At 37.1% G+C, this 19,477-nt stretch overlaps 1 long non-coding RNA gene across 1 annotated transcript; it reads right to left on the bottom strand.

The window, feature by feature from the left end:
• Nucleotides 1-10,881: 10,881 nt before the first annotated feature.
• On the bottom strand, nucleotides 10,882-18,125 carry LOC121737643. Its single transcript, XR_006037170.1, has 3 exons — nucleotides 17,995-18,125; nucleotides 15,060-15,066; nucleotides 10,882-10,892 (listed from the first exon to the last, which is right to left on the bottom strand). It is a non-coding gene; the product is annotated as an uncharacterized LOC121737643 (long non-coding RNA).
• Between the last annotated feature and the right edge of the window lie 1,352 nt (nucleotides 18,126-19,477).

Raw genomic sequence — 19,477 nt, 5'->3', positions numbered from 1 at the left:
TGACTTCTTCAAATATTTGCATGCTATCTTTGATTGATTGATTGATTAAAAAAAATAACTAGCTATTACTTATATTACACGCAATAATAATATTTAGTGTTATTTCATTAGTTAGTGTTAGTATGTCCAAAAAATTTATACAAAAATGCGCAAATAATTCGCAGCGAGTGAATTTTGCAAGACTGCAGCCTTAAGTTCGTACGTTCGTACGGCGTTTGACGATTTTTTTAAATAGCGGCGCTGTCGCGCTGTCGTGTACATTTTGCTTTTCATTTTGCGGTCTAGCCGCCAAACCACGCGTTTGCGCTACATATAAATCCAGTAAGAAAAACGTGTTAGTTTAGCCCTGAGATATTTTTTCTCGACTGCATCTTCATATTCAAATAGTAACTAAAAATCTCGTTCAAAGGTAAGGGAAAAAATAATTAAAATTGAAGTCGTGCTTCCACTGGAGTTTTTATCTCCGCCATATTGAAAAAGGTTATTATGATTGAAGTTTTTACATTTTAAAAATGTTTTTAACATTTTTCAGCGCGGATTATTCTTGATGGAAGATCTGGAAGAGAATGTTTTGAGGTTATTTCTTGCTAACATTTTGCTAATATTAAATATTCTACGGTTTCTGAGGTCAAAAACCGTAGAAAACAGACTTAATAAAATATATTATGATGATGATGATTATATAGTGTTAGATCACATTAAAACATGATGTATTTTTACTATTCAAATTGGAAAGAGGCAGCCCGTAAACAAAATTATATCAATTCAATTTTTATCTCCTTGTGCTTAGTAACTCACCATAAAGTTAATATACCTAGCGGAATAGAGAAACAAAGGTCTGAGCAAGAGAGATGTCACTATTAGGAAATGCAATATCGTAGGCCGAGATCTCGCGAGAACGAGATCTCGCGAGATCTCGGCCTTTTTTAGCGAGATTGATCTCGGACGAAAAAAAGGCGAGATCTCGCGAGTTTCACGAGATTGCACTTGAGCATAAAAACGTCTTATTTGAAGCGCGGACTGACACGGACGGAGTTGCGATCATGGAGTCAAAACAAAGAGGAGCTGGCCTAAGCAACTGTGCACTGTGATTTTTAACTAGGTCCTGGATTTTGACTTCTCGTTGTTTTGTTATAAAAGAACTGTTTTATTACTAAAAGATTTGTGTTTGATAGTGCGCTTTTATGATTCTGGACGTCACGTTATCGTGGACGCCGGCTTCCACGATAAAACGTTGGGTACGTTAAATGCCCTTTTGAAGTGTAGACGTCATTATGTCCTATAACGTGCACGTTAAAAAGTTATCGTCGACGGAAAGTTAAAAGCATCTTCATATACCTAATAGTTCCATACATTTTACTTCCCTATGTTACCGTTTTACCGTGGACGTCCACTATTTTACCGCCACGTCCACATGCAAATTATAAAAGCGCACATTAGAAGAGAAGACTGGTTGTTTCTTTCATTTGTTATTAATTGATAGATAGTAGATACATACGTCAAAGTTTACTACTTAAAAATTATAGACAGATACGACAAACAATGTTTGATGCATAAAATTTTATTGAAAAATTCGTGAAAATGAATGTTAATCATAAAATACTTAAAATATTAATTACTTATTTTCGTAATTTATTCAAATATTGTGATCGTTTGCAAAAAAACCCACCAAACTGCTAATCTCGCGAGATCTCGCTTTAGCTCCAATCTCGTGAGATTTGCATTCCCTAGTCACTCTCAGTAACACTGCGTGGTAAAAAGAGACGTGTGATACATGACAGCAGCACTCTTTTTTTGTCGTCCAGTCGGCACGTGCCGCACGTTGACAATTTAATCTCATAGAATTCATGTTCAATCATGCTTGTGTAAGTGTATATTACGTACACATATTTTTCACACAGATGAAAATCAATTTCGGTTTCATTTGACAGCTCGAGATTGTTGCTCTATTCCGCTAGGTAGGTATATTAACTTTATGGTACTCACATACGGTTTTGCTCGATAGTTTTTCTCCGAAGTGTCCGAGTCGAATGAAATTACATATTTGACATATTTAATTCCATCGAGCCGGCTCGAAGCGCCTGCGAGCTTTTTTTTTTATGAAATAAGGGGGCAAACGAGCAAACGGGTCACCTGATGGAAAGCAACTTCCGTCGCCCATGGACACTCGCAGCATCAGAAGAGCTGCAGGTGCGTTGCCGGCCTTTTAAGAGGGAATAGGGTAATAGGGGAGGGTAGGGATGGGAAAGGAATTTGGGAGGGTAGGGAAGGGAATAGGGTAGGGGATTGGGCCACCGGTAAACTCACTCACTCGGCGAAACACAGCGCTAGCGCTGTTTCACGCCGGTTCTGTGAGAACGTGGTATTTCTCCGGTCGAGCCGGCCCATTCGTGCCGAAGCATGGCTCTCCCACGTATAGTCTGTCAGTTTTGCGGCCCACAAGGTGGTTATTGCTCGATTTGGAGTAAAACTATCGAGCAAAACCCTATGTCAGTACTTAGCATAAAATTAAGTTTAGTTTTGAATGACTCATTTATAGCATTGCCGTGTCACGTTGCTTTGTCAGCTGACCCTTAGCCCGGCCGCACATTGTACGACATTTCTGATACGAAACAGTTGGACGTCCGCGCTGTCTCTTACATTTTGTACTGAGCCGAGTGAGCTCGAACTCGCCGGAAGGATATTTCGGATAGTATGCGGGGTGGCGCGGGTGGTCCGGCGAAATTCAACTGTTTCTGATCAGAATTCGGACAATGTGCGGCCGGGCTTATAGCCAATAAGTATTATTTACAACTACATGACGCTAGCAACTACGTTGCGCCAAAATTAGTTTATCGCGCGGGAACCGTACATTTTTCCGGGATAAAAAGTTTCCTATATCCTTTCCCGGGACTCAAAGTATCTTCATGTAAACCAAAAGGTTTGGGCGTGAAGAGGTGGCAGACAGACAGATACACTTTCGCATTTATAATATTACTAGTATTAGTATACTAGTACTAGAATGGATATTGAAGTATGGATATGGATAGATGAAAACGGACTATTACATTGTATTTGTAATCTACATCTAAACAGGTGTTTAGTTCACAAATCCAATCAAGATAGAATCTGGAATCTAGACAGCAAATCTAGGCTGATCTGGATTCAATTTACCTACTGACAGCTCTGAGAATTGATGTAATATCAATCAGGAGTATTACTGTCTGTTCATCAAATGCAATTATTATATTATAACTAGCTGACCGTCCCAACGCTATAAAAAAAATGTTGGCGCAACTGCCCCCATAGACAAAGTATCTTTCGTTAAAAACGATAACGAAATTCGTTATCAAAATGTATGCGGTTTGACAAAAGTCATCGCTAAATGACATTTCGCTCGCGAAGACAACAAATCCCATACATTTTGATAACGAACTTCGTCATCGTTTTTAACGAAAGTCACTTTGGCTATGACCTCAGAGTTGCAGGCGTCATCTAGTAATATTATATCATAGTCCATTTGAAATAGTTTACTATCTACTTATAAACTAGAATCTAGATAAAGCCAAATTTCAATTCCTTAAAGCAAAGAAATTAAAACAAAACAGTCGAAATTAATCGATAGAAAACAGGCAAGTTCTCAAATTAACTCGAAACATTAGCAAGGGTAGGGCATTTAGGTGGCAACGGTGGGACCTGTTGGGGCCAAACTAACGTACTATGTTTGGATTGCGAGCTGTAAGCGACATAGATTGTGTACAATCTGATAATTTAATCCAACATCAATATGGCTTCGTTTGGGTTTTGATGCAGTCTTGGTAAATATAATTCATGGTATTTTTTCATTATTATGAATACTATTTTATAGGATCCGTACTGAATTGAGGCTATTATTAAAATAGTTCCAGTGAAAAGCCGTGGGTTGCAATTGAAGAGTGCCAGCCAAGTGATAGCAAAACGGCAGAAGCATAAGCAGAGAGAGCAGGTTTATTCTTCCATCTTATAATCGATTTGATATGCAGGCATAGCATATTCACCATGGAAGCGGATTTCTACGGAAGAACAGACAAAGTGACAGATTGACAAAGGTAATCCGCCATTTAGTCACTTAAATCTGTCAGTACGTCCATTCTCCGTTTCTAATATTATTATGCTAAGCTCGCAAGTCATCTGACACAAGATAAAAAGTGCATTTCGAAAATAAGTGCTCGACGCCATTAAAACTTGTCACTTTAAATAGGCTAATTACAAAATGCTATAAGGACTCATCCTTACGAATAAAATCATTGTGTAGAAGTAGAAACAAGGAACAAATTATGCAAACAGAGCCGGGGGATGCTGGGCGCGGTGTCACCAGACCTATTTGTGGGGTTGAGCAGACGAACGAACTTTTGTCGCGATGTCTTAAATCTGGTAGCCAAATAGGCTATCCACCACTCAACTTGACAGATAAAGTATGGAGAATCTGTCAAAAAAGTTGTGAATAGCCTATTCGGCACTTTATCAGAAAGTGGTGAAACAGGCCCTAAATCTAATAACTGTGCTAAAGGTTTATTAACTGAATAATTGTGCTCAATCTGTGATTGTGAACATTGTGGTGAATATTTTTGTGTCACTTATGGCTAAGGCAGAGCTTCCCAAACTTATTTGCACTGTGACGCCCTTGGGACTTTGCCATTTCTTTACGACGCCCCTCAATCCAGCCCCCAAAAATACTTTCTAATTTTAAAACCAGCCTACATAGATCATATAAACACTATTTGGATATTCATATTTTTATTAGGAAATAATGACTAAACCAAAACATAAGCATACAAATTAAAAGAGATATTAATGAAAGATATTAAAGCCAGCAAGGCTGGCTAATGTGAAGGCTGCGCTTGCTTTACTGAGCATAGCTTCCGAAACCGGGGACTTAGACTGCCCGGAAACCCGGGATGTATGATTGACATAATGCGCGCGGCGTTCACTCGATTTAGTTGTGTTGACATGTGACGCAACTGAGCGTCGCGACGCACAGTTTGGGAGTTTTGCTACGAAGCTCCGACGTTGGTGAATCCTTCAGTTTAAGGTGAGTGTTGTGTTTATTTTCTTACAATACATACTAATATTATAAATGCGAAAGTGTGTCTGTCTGTCTGTCTGTTACTTCTGCACGCCCAAACCGCTCAACCGATTTTCCCCGGTAAAGGACATAGGATACTTTTTGTCCCGGAATATGTACGGTTCCCGCGCGATAAACGAGTATTGGCGCAACGGAGTTGCAGGCGTCATCTAGTAATTAATATTATACAAAGGAGCAGAGAGCTCCACTAGCACATACAGTAAATAATCCGACTAAAATCCGATTGCACACGTCATATTATACGTGGGAGAGCCATGCTGCAGCACAAATGGGCCGGCTCGACCGGAGAAATACCACGTTCTCACAGAAAACCGGCGTGAAACAGCGCTTGCGCTGTGTTTCGCCGAGTGAGTGAGTTTACCGGAGGCCCAATTCCCTTCCCTATCCTCCCCTATTCCCTTCCCTTCCTATCCCTACCGTCCCCTATTACCCTATTCCCTCATAAAAGGCCGGCAACGCACCTGCAGCTTTTCTGGTGCTGCGAGTGTCCATGGGCGACGGAAGTTGCTTTTCTCGTTTGCCCCCTTCTTTCATAAAAAAAAATATCAGAATATTGACAGAAACATTGTCAAACGTCGAACAAAACTTTAGTTTACTATCTATGCTGGCGCTGCCAGAGTAGACAGAATGATAGAGTATGCCGACTTAGAACTGATGTTGAAATTTTTAAATTTGACGTCTTATGACGAAAATCGTTCGCTAGGGTTGTTAACACACATCATGGTGTCACCTACGAATTTAAAACTATGACATATTCGCTAGACGTGTTCCTCTTTGGTCGTATTGTTGTTTGTGTTTTGGCACATGCGATTAAAATTGTCAGAATCCAATTTTGAAATCTTTATTCACGGACGTAAAAATTTTACGTCCGTGTCTTTATTTTAAATATTTAAAAATAAATTATATCAGCCAGCGCGAGGCACATTCCGTTCATAATCCTAGTGAAACCCGACCAATTTGACAGATATTGAGACCTGTCCGTCTCTTTGCAGTCGAACTACTGGTCGTTATGTCTATTGTGGTGCTGCCGTCTGGCGTGAAAACATTGCAGTAATATAGTCTGCAAGATGACGCCCGCAACTTGAGTGGTTTGGGCGTGAAGACGTAACAGACAGACTTTTCTAATTTGTAATATTAGTTTTTTTTTTTTATGAAATAAAAACGACGCAACGAAAACGAGCATATGGGTCACCCGATGGAAAGCAACTTCCGTCGTCCATGAACACTCGCAGCATCAGAAGAGCTGTAGGTACGTTGCCGGCCTTTTAAGAGGTAATAGAGGAGGAAAGGGAAGAGAATAGGGTAGGGGATTGGGCCTCCGGTAAACTCACTCACTCGGCGAAACACAGCGCAAGCGCTGTTTTACGCCGGTTTTCTGTGAAAACGTGGTAGGTATTTCTCCGGTCGAGCAGCCCATTCGTGCCGAAGCATGGCTCTCCCACGTATATCAAGTGATGGATTCATGATGATACTACTAATCAGGCGTATACCTCAAAGGCTTGTTTCGTGTCTGTGCCTAATCTCTTTGAACCAACAGATAGCGTTCACATCAAATTATCATAAAATTGAGCCGCCATTTTTTCGATATTTATTTTACGGTTATGATAGTCTTCCTGTTATGACGTGGAATAATTTGAAATATCAGAGATCTCGTTTAAAGATTATTAGCAGCCCATTCGTGCCGAAGCATGGCTCTCCCACGTCTAGATTATACAGAAGTCTATAGATATTGATATCTATAGTGTTCTGTCGCTCGTCTGCGCGGCCCACATCAACTCAATGTACCCAATGAGTCCTTTATTCAAATGTTTTCGACTTGAAAGGATTATTGCGCCGTTAAAAAGCGAAAGTTCAAACAATACTCCACCGAATTATATACAGCTGTTTGTTTACTGTAGGACTGTATACAGTGGCATAGCACTTTGCATCCGTTGTGGATGGATCGGCTTTGATGGCATATGAGAAAATTTTGTTCTGATAGTTTTTCCTTGAAAAGGCTTAATCCGGCTGGAATTTCAAGTTTCTTTCTCTTTTGATTTTTCAATATAACCGCTGTGAACCTTTTGTGTGGTCGGCCGACCAAAGTGCATCAAATTTCAAGAGTACTTCAGCTACGCTCCGGAGCGGACCATGCGCTACAGAAGACAATCATCTTGCTCCTACAAGATCCAACGGGCTTGCTGCTACTGCAATTGCCTGATGAGCACCCCTGCTGACTATGGAACAGGTTAGTCGGGCATGATACGGATTCCGGAGTGTCTTTCTTTGAGAACTTTGTATTATCCCGCAGGCAATTTAGCTATTTACACATGTTGTATGCAACATTTTCCAAACGAAGTAACCACTCTTCAAATACTGTAGTGCCCGGGACATGATTTTGATTGTCCGTATGGTTGCTCTAGCACATACGGTATTCTCGTCTCGTCTAGTCGGCCTAGTCCAGAGCAATGAATTTACAGGTCAATACGTCTAGGAGTTCTAGGACTAACTTCACCGTACGAGCTACCGTAAGCATACAAAACTTTAAGGGTGAAGCCAAAGAAATTTGTGAGTCGTGAGTCGCAGAATTTCGGTCGCGTAAATATCTTTTCATACGAATCATGACTCACAAAATTACGCTCGTGTGAATCAAACAGGACTTTTATATGAAACTGAACGCAGCAGAATTTCTGCCAGCCGAAGTTCTGCGACTCACAACTCACAAATTAAACTCGTTTGGCTTTACCGGACCGCAAGTTGCAGTCGAAACCGATTACAAAATGTGGTCGCCACACGGCGATCTGCAGTTTTCATACTAAGTCGGCTAGAGCAGTTCTGGAGCGGTCGGTGCAAATTTCAACACGACCGCTCTAGAGCAGTTGCTCCCGACTGCAACTTGCTGCCCGTCTATGGCCAGTCTATCGATCCAGTCTTTTCGGAGGAGTTTGACAAAACACCGCGACACGAGAATTTTATATATAAGATTGCCTTCGGTATATTGACGGTACCCTTAATCGCTTTTCTCCGATAAAAATAGACTTTATTAAGCGAAATTCTGTTTTGTAAGCGAAAATGAATGTCTTTCGGAAAATTCTTTTAAGGAAATAGGGGACGTGATTTTCCGGTGTTTTATGAATTAGTTCCATTGAATCGTCTTTTCTGATTTCATCGCTTCGATAATGCGGGCTTTTTCTGCGCAGCTATACTCAACCTGCAGCCCGCGGGTCGCATGCGACCCACTGGGACGCGGCCCGCGTGAAGTAAAACTTGTTTATGGTATGTATTTTATTTAAAGTATAGTATAATATGCAATAATTATTTATTTGATAAGTATACGTTGATAAGTATAATTTATTTGATAAGTTAAGTATAAGTATTTCTTTTTTTTTGTAACTTGACTGGCACCTACACAATTTTGTTCTTGTACCGCCCAAAGGTTGACTGGTAGATAATGCCATTAGGCATTAAGTCCACCTTTGTACTTTTATGTGCATGAAGTTCTTTAAATAAAATAAAATAAATATAAATAAATAAAACCATTTTTAATTTCACGCCTACCGTCGTAAAGAACTTTAAATTAAACGAAAAAAATTTTTGGCTGCGGCTCGCAACGCCTAAAACAAAACGTGTTTGTGGCCCCTACAAGAAAATATTGAGTACCACTGGCCTAGCGGGAATGAAATTTTGCTGCGTACAATGATTCTGCTAAATAATTCATTTGAGGCGATGCGACCCATTTTTATTTTTAGGTTGGATTTGGCAGCTACATCACAAGTAATGTGTCTAAACACTTAACACACGCCGAAAATACGCCATAATATCTTATGCGTAGCGCATTGCTGGCGTATAATCATGCCGAACTTCGACCGCGTATTTTCGCCCCTAGTGTTTAGACACTAAGTAAATGACAGCGTGACCGAAACTATGCCGTTCTGTCTGTTACCTCTTCACGCCCAAACCGCTGAACCGATTTTGCTGGGAGATACTTTGAATCCCGGGGAAGGACATAGGATACTTTTTATCCCGGAAGAATGTACGGTTCCCGCGCGACAAACGAATTTTGGCGCAACGGAGTTGCGGGCGTCATCTACACGACATTATAAATATTTATTATATTTTATTATATCGTTTCTTTGAAGGGTGCAATAAGTATATTAGATAGGAGCTTGGCCGAACCAAAAATAGCTTTGACTCATCTTTTAGTCATCACTCATCCAACTCCCCGAAAATATAGTAATAAAGGTTGTTTTTTTATCATCCTTCAAAAATGAAATACATTTTAGGCACGATAACTCGAGTGGCAGCATTAAACTCGAAAAAATCGGCCAAGTGCGAGTTGGACTTGCCCATGAAGAGTTCCGCAGCAGCAGGTTTATTTTTATGAACTTAAAAGATTTTTGATTTATTTTTATATTTCAGTTGATTCAATGAAAGTTGAATTAAGCTTAACTATTTATGAGGTATAAAAAAACTACTTGCTAGATCTCGTTCAAACCAATTTTCACTTATAATACCACAAGAGCTTGAGCAAGGAAATGCCAGATAATTTTGAAGCTCGTGTGGTATTCGGGGGATTATTTTTCCGTCCCAAATGTCGGCCAATAGAATTAGAATTTGTTTTTTATATATAGCAACTACCAGAGAAAATTTTCAAAAAATTATCAGTACCTATAATACCATGTAGGTTGTACCACGTGACGTCGAATGGTGCAATTCTATTGGTCGATATTTGGGTCGGAAAAATAATCGTTGGTAGTTTTAATAGTAATGTACATCATATATTTTTTTAGACTTATCATGCCCCTACTTTAGAAGTTAGAGGGGGGGACACATTGGTTTTTTTTTTGTTTCAGTTGTACCTATCTATGGGGACCCCTAAAATTTTTAATAATTTTTCCATTTTTGTATCAAAATCTTAAAGCGGTTTACAGACTATGTTCTACTTTCCAAGTTTCAATAGTATAACTCTTATAGTTTCGGAGAAAAGTGGCTGTGACATACGGATTACAGACGGACGGACAGACAGACAGACTGACAGACAGACAGATAACATTATGTTTTTTTTATGATAAAATCTATGGACGCTTCACACCACGTCAGTCTGGCCCAGTGCTAAGTACCTGAAGGACTTGTGTTACGGGTACCAGACAACGGAAATATATTTAATAATTTTATAATTTACATATATTTTTAGGATATTTATTATATTATACATATATTTAATACACATCCATGACCCAGGAACTTTGAAAACCTTTTTGTTCCGTCGGTAGGATTCAAACCCGCGACCCCCGGCAGGAGCTGCCAACGCGCTCTACCACTGAGCCACAGAGGTCGTCAAATTCAATTTCCTTAGCATCTATGTCCTATTAAATTACTAAATATTCTTGGTGTTGAAATATTTCGGCACCACAGTCAGAATTCCTCCCTAAGGCATGCAGGTTATTACTAAATTCTCTATTTATTTAATTCAAGATATTGAAGATTTCGCCTTTTAGCCAAATATTTAGTTAAATAATTCATCTGTTTAAGCGTTTACAACGCAACTTTACGAACTTTGTCTTATAAAATAATATTGAAAACAAGTAATTTTTTCAAAAAAAACTTCAAAATTGTACTTAAAATTGCCTATCTAAAAAACTACTAAACCGATTTTTATGAAACTTGCAGTATTCCCTAAGTACCAAGTACAATAAAAAAGAGTTACTTTAGACACGTAGTTCTGGAGACATTATAAAAACTACATAAATACACTCTGGAATTTGGCTTTTTTCAGACGCATTAAAGTATTAAATTAGCTTTGTCCACACTGTGCCGTTTTCTGTTCGTCAAGAGCATGCGTTATAGCGCAGTCAACGGCGAACGTGAGGCATGCTCGCGACGCATGCCCTCTGGCCGTATCTAAAACTTCAAAAATGACGATATTGGCGTTGCGTTCCTTGACGCATTCAATTATTGAATGCGCCAATATGAAAGTTAATGTCGAAAATTGAAGATGAAAGTGCACAGTGTGGAGGACATAGCTATTAGTTTTCGCATAATATTATGTCTATATCATAGACAAAATAATATTATGCGAAAACTTGGCAGTTCTGGAAATTTTACATACTTACATACATGCGGGTCGAATTTAGAACCTCCTTTATTTGAAGTCGAATAATTATTATCATTCAAAAACCTAATGAGACTACAAACAAATCTTGTTTTTTTTTACGTGCACGAAAAACAACTACTATTTTATGTAGGGTAAATGACTAGTAGATTGGACAGTACTAGTCATTGGAAAAAGCACAAAAAACACCATATTTATCAATGTTGCTTTAAACAACTGACTGTTTTTCTTTAAAAACAGGCGTTCTTTTACTTTAAAAACAGGAAATTTTTAAAGCAACATTAAGTAATAAATATGGTGTTTTTGTGCTTTTTCCAATGACTGGTACTGTCCAGTCTACTAGTCATTTACCTTATTGGCTAAACTTTTCTTTACAAATAGACAGACACACTTTCGCATTTATAATATAAGTATGATTATGTGTGATAATATAGTACACATAAATAAAAATATAACTCCCACACCGGTTTCAGTGACGGTGGCCGGCTTAATTGAAACCAGGCCAGCTACGTAGGAGTAATTTTATAGTGCCCAAGTGTGTGCGCAGTATACAAGAGCATTCCTGTTTTCGTTAGTGGGACGGAAGACCGACACGACTGGCGAGAGACTAGGCGCAGGACCGACTTTTTACATGCCCATCCGACGCATGGATCATCTTACTTGTCAGACAATCAGGTGATCAGCCCGCATTGTCCTAACCAAACTTGGAAACGCGGGAATCGAATTCACGACCTCGGAGTCAAGAGCCACGCTCCTAACCACTGGACTACGGAGGCGTAGTACACAATAAAAGTAGTGTAGCCAAGAATTTCATACACGTACTTCATAAGCGCCAGTCTGCACGAAGGACCAAGGTCAATAACAAAATATTTTCACATTTTGATATTGTTTTCTGAGAATCTGTGTTCAACAGAGGACACCTAACAGAATATATTTTATTAGGGTTCCGTACCCAAAGGGTAAAAACGGGACCCTATTACTGATACTTCGATATCTGTCCGTCTGTCCATCTGACTGTCCGTCTCCAGGCTGTATCTCAAAAACCGCAATAGCTAGACTTCTGAAATTTTCACAGATTGTGTATATCTGTTGCCGCTATAACAACAAATACTAAAAACAAAATAAATTAAATATTTAAGGGCCCCCATATAACAAACGTGATTTTTTTCTGTTTTTTGGTTGATATTAATAGTAGCACACTCAGGCACTTGAAATATTCACAAAGTACTCATTTGTATTAATTTGTACTTTAATAATATAATATCGGTAGAGAACCCTTCGTGTGCGAGTCCAACTCGTACTTGGCCGATTTTTTTATTATGTACCTATCTCTTAGCGCAAAGGACGTCATGTAGACTCTAGTTTATTATTATAATAGAAGACTTCCGAAACTCCGTTCTGTCAAAATTTGTTTATAGCGCCAGAACCGTACATTTTTCCGGGATGAAAGTATCCTATGTCCTTTCCCGGAACTCGAGGTATATCCATGCCATATTTCAGCAAAATCGGTTCAGCTGTTTAAGCGTGAAGAGGTAACAGACAGACATACACAATTTCGCATTTTTAATAATAGTATGGACATAGATATCTAATCCAAATTATATTGCTAGAACTAGCATCTGTATTATATCTAATCTATGCTGACAACAGTATTACTGGTCTTGAGTGGTCTGCTCAGTATTATAATAGGCTTACGGCTATCTCATGTCATCTAAGACGTCTTGAGTTTCAAGGCGGATCTAGACTTCGGAATAATTCTGTATCATAAGACCTTTGTTCTGTCTACTCTGAAAAGATGCAGAGCAGACGCACTACAAGTAAAGGTGGATTGATAAAGTTGTTATAAACGTTATAATTTATAGCTAGTCGGGCCAAACCTAAGCGACAATAATTTTTCGACATAAACTGCAGCAGCTCGTCTACACAAACCAACGTAATAAGCACCGTTTTCCGCCATTTTGAATCTTTTCATCGTCACGTGATTTGTGGAAAAACTGTCGACAACTTTTTCCATTTGTTTGTTTTTTTGCGAAATTGGTGTTTTGTTTCATAAATAATGACAGGCAAGGAATAAAAAGAAAAATAAAAACACCGTAGCAATATTTTACTTTGGTTAATTGAAAATCTTGCTACAGTGCGGCGTTAAGAAGATATTGTAAAGCTTGTGTACAAAAGTTGAAACTAAATTAATTTAGTAAAGGTAATCATTTCATAACCATTACATCTTATATCTTTAAACGAGCAATTCTTGTATATAATATATATATATATATATATATATATATATATATATATATATATATATATATATATATATATATATATATATATATATATATATATATATATATATATATATATATATATATATATGTATATATATATATGTATATATATATATATATATATATATATATATATATATATATATATATATATATATATATATATATATATATATATATATTATATATATATATAAATACAAATTTATCCAATTCTTGAAATTCGATAAATTTCAAGAATTGGATAAATTTTGCATGTGCCTACTTTGGCCTTGGAAAGGACACGGGAAAATGTACAGTTACTGCAGAGTAAAACAATTTCCAGTTAATACGCCACGCCATCGCCACGCCGCCACGGGATGCCATCTAATTGACGCACAGGAATACTCTTGTGCGTCAATTAGATGGCGTTTCTTGAGAATAAACTGACTCGTTGTTAGTGTTCCTGGGCGTCAATAGGAGGCGTTTTTTTTAATATTTTTTTAAATGTATATGTACACAGGCTTTTTGAACATAAGAAATAACTTCTTTCCATTCGGGAGTCCCTTAACACTTTTCAAGTTTTTTTTTTTTTGTATTAGTTTCGGAAAAGTACAGTTTCTGCGAAATAAAATAATTTCAGGGCAGCGAATTTCTGTTAGTCCTATTTTTAACATTAATCTTTACCCCCTTAACTTAACCGATTATTCTTAAATTAAAAGAGCTAAAACCAATTCCACGATGGGGCTTTAGGGGTGCCTTTTGCCCCATATGGGGGTGGGGTGGAAGCCTTATGCCGCAATCATGTCTATAATGGAGTCTGGGAGAATCTAATCAATGACACACAGTAAGTCAAGAAAGAGTAGACGCAGTACAAAATTTTCTAAACTTAATCACGCACAGAAGGCGGTTTTTTTTTTCTTTGTCACAGAAAACCTTACACATTTTTATCTCGATTTAAAAATGTTTTTTAGAATTGTGCACAACGTCTACTCTTTTTTTAACAAGCTATTAATATTTATTTTTAATAAGCACATTAGTATATATAATAATGCGTATGCAACAGATTTTGTATGTGTGCCCGCAACCCCCGTCATCAAGTTTTTAACATAAATTATTAACTTCCACGGTAAGTTTTAAATTTGAACTTTCTTTTAACTTCAACTTATTTTTAACACTAGAAAACCTGACTATCCCACAGAAATGGCAATTTATTTAAGACAGAAGTAGTATAAGTGTTAGAGTTGTCGATTATATCATAATGTCAAAATTTCATCAAAGTCCAGCATCGTTATAATAATTAATAATAACTTCCACATCGGTTTCGGTGACGGTGTCCGGTTTCATTAAAACCATACGCAGGAGTAATTTTATAGTGCCCAAGTGTATGCGCAGTACATAAGAGCACTTTCTATTCCTTTACTCTCATAACCCAGTGGGACGGAACACCGACACGACTGGCGAGAGCTCAGGCGCAGGACCGACTTTTTACATTCCCATCCGACGCATGGATCATCTTACTTATCAGACAATCAGGTGATCAGCCTGCATTATCCTATACAAACTAGGAAGTAACATGTTTCCAACGCGGGAATCGAACCCACGACCTCCGAGTCAAGAGCCATGTTCTGAACTACTGAAGCACGGAGGCGTTAACAACACATACCGCGATACAATAATTTTATTTAATATATTAATTATTAAAGTTATATCCAAATCAATCTGAAATAAAAATGTATTCTCAATTTTTTTAGTCTCGCTCGAAAACGGATAAACCAATTTGGCTAATTTTGTGCTTAAAATATTTGTGGAAGTCCAGAAAAGGTTCATAGTAGGAGGAAAGTAAAACGAAGTTCACCGGGTCACCTAGTATAATTATATAATAATATTATGTATAACAATACAATACAACTCCTAATACGAGAATAACAATAATTAGGTTCAGACCTAACATAGTCTACCCTGCCTACCCATGTCCTAGCTGTACATCCAAATCATTAATTTAACATGCTAATATCTACATGCCATTATTGCGCAGCCCCTGAGCAACCCTCGTAGGGCTGGCACTTGTCAGAAAATATCTAACAATATATTTGTCTATATCTTATATATTTTCTTATACAAGAAAGATACAAAGCTATATAATCATCATAATAATTCTAAGTACTCAAATGTTAAGTAAAAGAGTAATATTGACATTTTTGTTAGTATTTTTTTTCGCTTGTTGCAACCCTAGCTAAACAATTACTGGGAAAGCCAGCACTACAATTACCCAATTAGGCACGAGTGCCACTGGAAAAATAGGCTGATGTGACAATGATACTTGGCTACAGAATTCAATTTTAGGATTTGACTTTTTATTATTTTGTTAATAATATCAGTCTACGTCCTGTTTAGATGACTTTTGCCCGGTTCCAATATATACAAAACGAATCGTTTTGCTTACGGATGGTAGATTCGAGGGCGAGGCGTAACCCGAAAGTGTTTCTATAAAAAACGTTTCGTAAGCAAAGTTACCGTATGCTTGGTACCTGCGGATGGTAGGCGGTAGGGAGGGCTTTTATAACGGACCGTTAGGTTATTGTATGGGCATGGAAGCATGTGGCGTTTCTATAAATTATTTTGTTACGTCCAAGTTTACTAGACGTTAGTTGTTTACATACCGCGCGAAATCAGGCGGTTGAACGTTGTTGTGTTCTTTAATATTGTGAGAAATACTCATTATGTCTCATTCAGACAGTGATCAGACTAATCTTAGTCATCTAGAAATTTTATCAGACTGGAATGGATCTGATTCCGACGAAAATAGTGGTAACAATCATAGGATCATTCAGATTTTTAGCTTAGATTTCGACTAGATAAACCGTGCGTTGAAAGCTTACTTGCTGAAAATATAATATACCCTTACTTAAAAGTGAAGGGAACCTGCAGGTATGTATGTAGTGACTGTTTTAATTTGTTGCTTAAAAATAGAATGATCAAAATTATTTTACTTTTGGTGCCTGGAAAGGAACCTACTTACGATGCACAGTGTGATAAAAACCTCAATTTTGTTCCACCTTGTTTTTCTTTCAAAATATTATAGTTGATAGCTATATAAACATTAGAGTAAAACTCCGAGATCGATATTCTTTGTATTTTTTTTTAAAGAGAGTCAAATTCGCCTTATCCGGGTCATTTTGCAAAAAAATTTAATTTACAAAAAACTAATCAAGTAACATTATTTTTGTTTATACTTACTAATTGAATAAACACTTAGTACTATACTTTTTTCCAAATTTGGTTAACCTACTGTGATCAAGTAGGGATATGTTAATTTATTTATTAATTTTAGTTTTACATTATTTTAAGCATTTTAAATTTTAATTTTAAATATTATTTTAAATGTCAAATCAATGATCACAGTTTAAAATAGGTATTTTGCGTTTTGTTCTCTTCGGCAATAATGGGTAAAACTTGGTAAAACTACATTTTCTACTAAAATGTTTTTTTTCTTCATCGTAACAAAGCAAATTAAATAAAACGCGGATTATTTAAGTGATTATTATGTGATCAAGCCGGTAATAAACATTGGTTACCATAAATTTGAAATGAGTAGGTCTTTAATATCAAAACGCAGTATTACCGTCGGGAGGGCTTCGGTTAGCGCGTTACTAACGACTGTTCGTAGCAGGTAGAAGCTAAAATAACTTTGTGAAACGCCTTTAACGGTTCGTTACCCGTAAGTGAAAAACGTTTGGTAGCTGATGTACAGTGACGATTCGTTAGATATAGGAACCGGGCATTAATAGTCATCTAAACAGGACGTAATTTAATAAAACTAAGTGATAATACGTTAAGGTGTATATTTTTCCCTTATATAGAGTTCGCTGTAAAAGTGGCAGTGCTGAAAGGGTAACTTTTTTTCGTATCGTAGAAGCTGTTCATACTTCCTATTTGGTCTCGAACAACAAAATATTAAGAATTTTCCATCGAAACATGCAAATTCGTTTGTGGCCGCAACCGGCATATTTTATCTTATCGAGAACTCGGTAACTCGTTATAACTCCTCGACACGAATGCGTCGTTATTTATTCGATACACGACATAACTTTTTTTGTTTGATGGGTTTTGGGGTACTTGCATATAACTTGACGAGGAAATGTTATTCTAAACTAATAATATAGAGAAAACTTTGATTGTTAGCAAATAGGCTAAGAAGCTATTAGGCCGATTTTGATAAAATTTAGCATAAGCATAGAGTGGATCACGAGAAAGGACATAAACTTTTTTGGGGGTTTCTACGGAATTCCTTATTTACGGAGCCGCTGAGAACGTCCAGTATTATTTTATGATAAGGCTCTTTGCTGCATGGCTGATTTTGATAACATTTTGCATCTAGACATCAGATGAGGAAAAAACAGAATAGTTTTATCGCCGAAAATGCACGGTTACCGCGGGATGTACTCTTAACTACTAGTAACAAGTATTTATAAACACACAAACGAGATTTATTGTATGTAGAAAACATATTTGTTTCTAGATACAATAATTACTAAAGGTGCTCCCTCACCAGGAGCATTCGCGTGTTGATTTTACTGTCACGTAGCATTGATGTTACAAGTTGTATCAAGATATTACACATTGTATCATTACAAGGTGCGCATTGTAATACTCGGTTCTCCTCCCTCACTGATGTAATGCTCGACTCTGTAACGTTACATTACAAGCGAATGCTGCCGGTGAATTGTTTAATTTTCTAAACATAGATTTTATTTCCAAGAATTTGATCTTAGCGAAAACACGATATCTTAAAATTTTCTCGATAGAAAATATCACAAAGATGCATCTAATTTTCACAAATTTCTCATATATTTCCATAACCATGCATAAACGTAATTTAATTGTTTAACACATTGTATAAAATTCTATCATTGAGACACTGACCTGGCGGATTTCTAAAATGTTGTATATTTATCGAGTTATTAAGAAAAAACTAACTTGGCGATGATTCCGCGTCGTCCTTTTTCACCTGGCATATGAAAGACGGGCGTGAGTGTGAAGAGAGAAGGGTGATGTTTGATTTTTTGAGTTAGTCGCCCTCTTAGTGTAGACCCCTACTTAATATAAAAAAAACAATAAAATTTTGAAAAAAAATAAACTTTCTGCGTAGCACTGCTACGTGGCGTAGAGGTGCTACGCTTTCGTAGAGCGTCTACGAGTTTTCGTAGACGTGGTTGAAGTAAGCTACTCAAGTATTTAAGAGGCTCTTAACTGGCTATTTTTATAATTAATGAGATTTAAAAAATCTACTTTAATTCTTCTTTACCTCAACGCCCGAATTTTTGCTATAATGTAGTTTTAATTCCAGTAAGAATAATTGTTATTAAATCTCGCCATTTGCTTTAATGGTTGTCTAGATTTTCTTTGTCTTAACTTTAAATCAAGATTAAAATATAACAAAGATTGTGTCAAGCAATCATATTACTGGAAATATTCTAAGGAAGAACATATTATATTTTTGTGATTTCAATTACTATAACTGGAATCCTTAGTATGGTATATTTAGCTTTGAGAAAAGATCTCATTTAAATACAGCGTATTAGTGTAAACACCATTATCCTTGTATGATAAAAATGCCGTATTCATACCCATACGGATTCCCGGATCGGCAATTTGTATGGGTATGAAGATGGCATTTTTTTAGAATTCCCAGCATTGTTCTCATAGTAAAAAGTTGTTCAGTTTGACGGGCTCATTTGATGGTTTCAAGGATAACGGTGATTACACTAACATCTCGTATAACATACATTACTACGGTGCCAGATTAATAATAAAAATTTGCACAAAGACAAAAAGATAATGTGGTCATAAAATTTTATCGTCTTGAGGAGAAACTTTTTTATGTACCAAAAACATCTGTCTGTGTTTCTGTCTGTATGTATGTATGTGTGTCTATCTCTGTTACCAGTCCCGGAAAAGGATTTAGGAAAACGTACGGTTCCCGGACGATTAATAAATTTTGGCGCGACGGAGTCG

The sequence above is a fragment of the Aricia agestis genome, chromosome 21 (genome assembly GCF_905147365.1).
Source record: "Aricia agestis chromosome 21, ilAriAges1.1, whole genome shotgun sequence".
Taxonomy (NCBI): Eukaryota; Metazoa; Arthropoda; class Insecta; order Lepidoptera; family Lycaenidae; genus Aricia; species Aricia agestis.
Note: the sequence above shows the minus strand (reverse complement) of the source record. Positions and strands in the feature narration are given on the sequence as shown.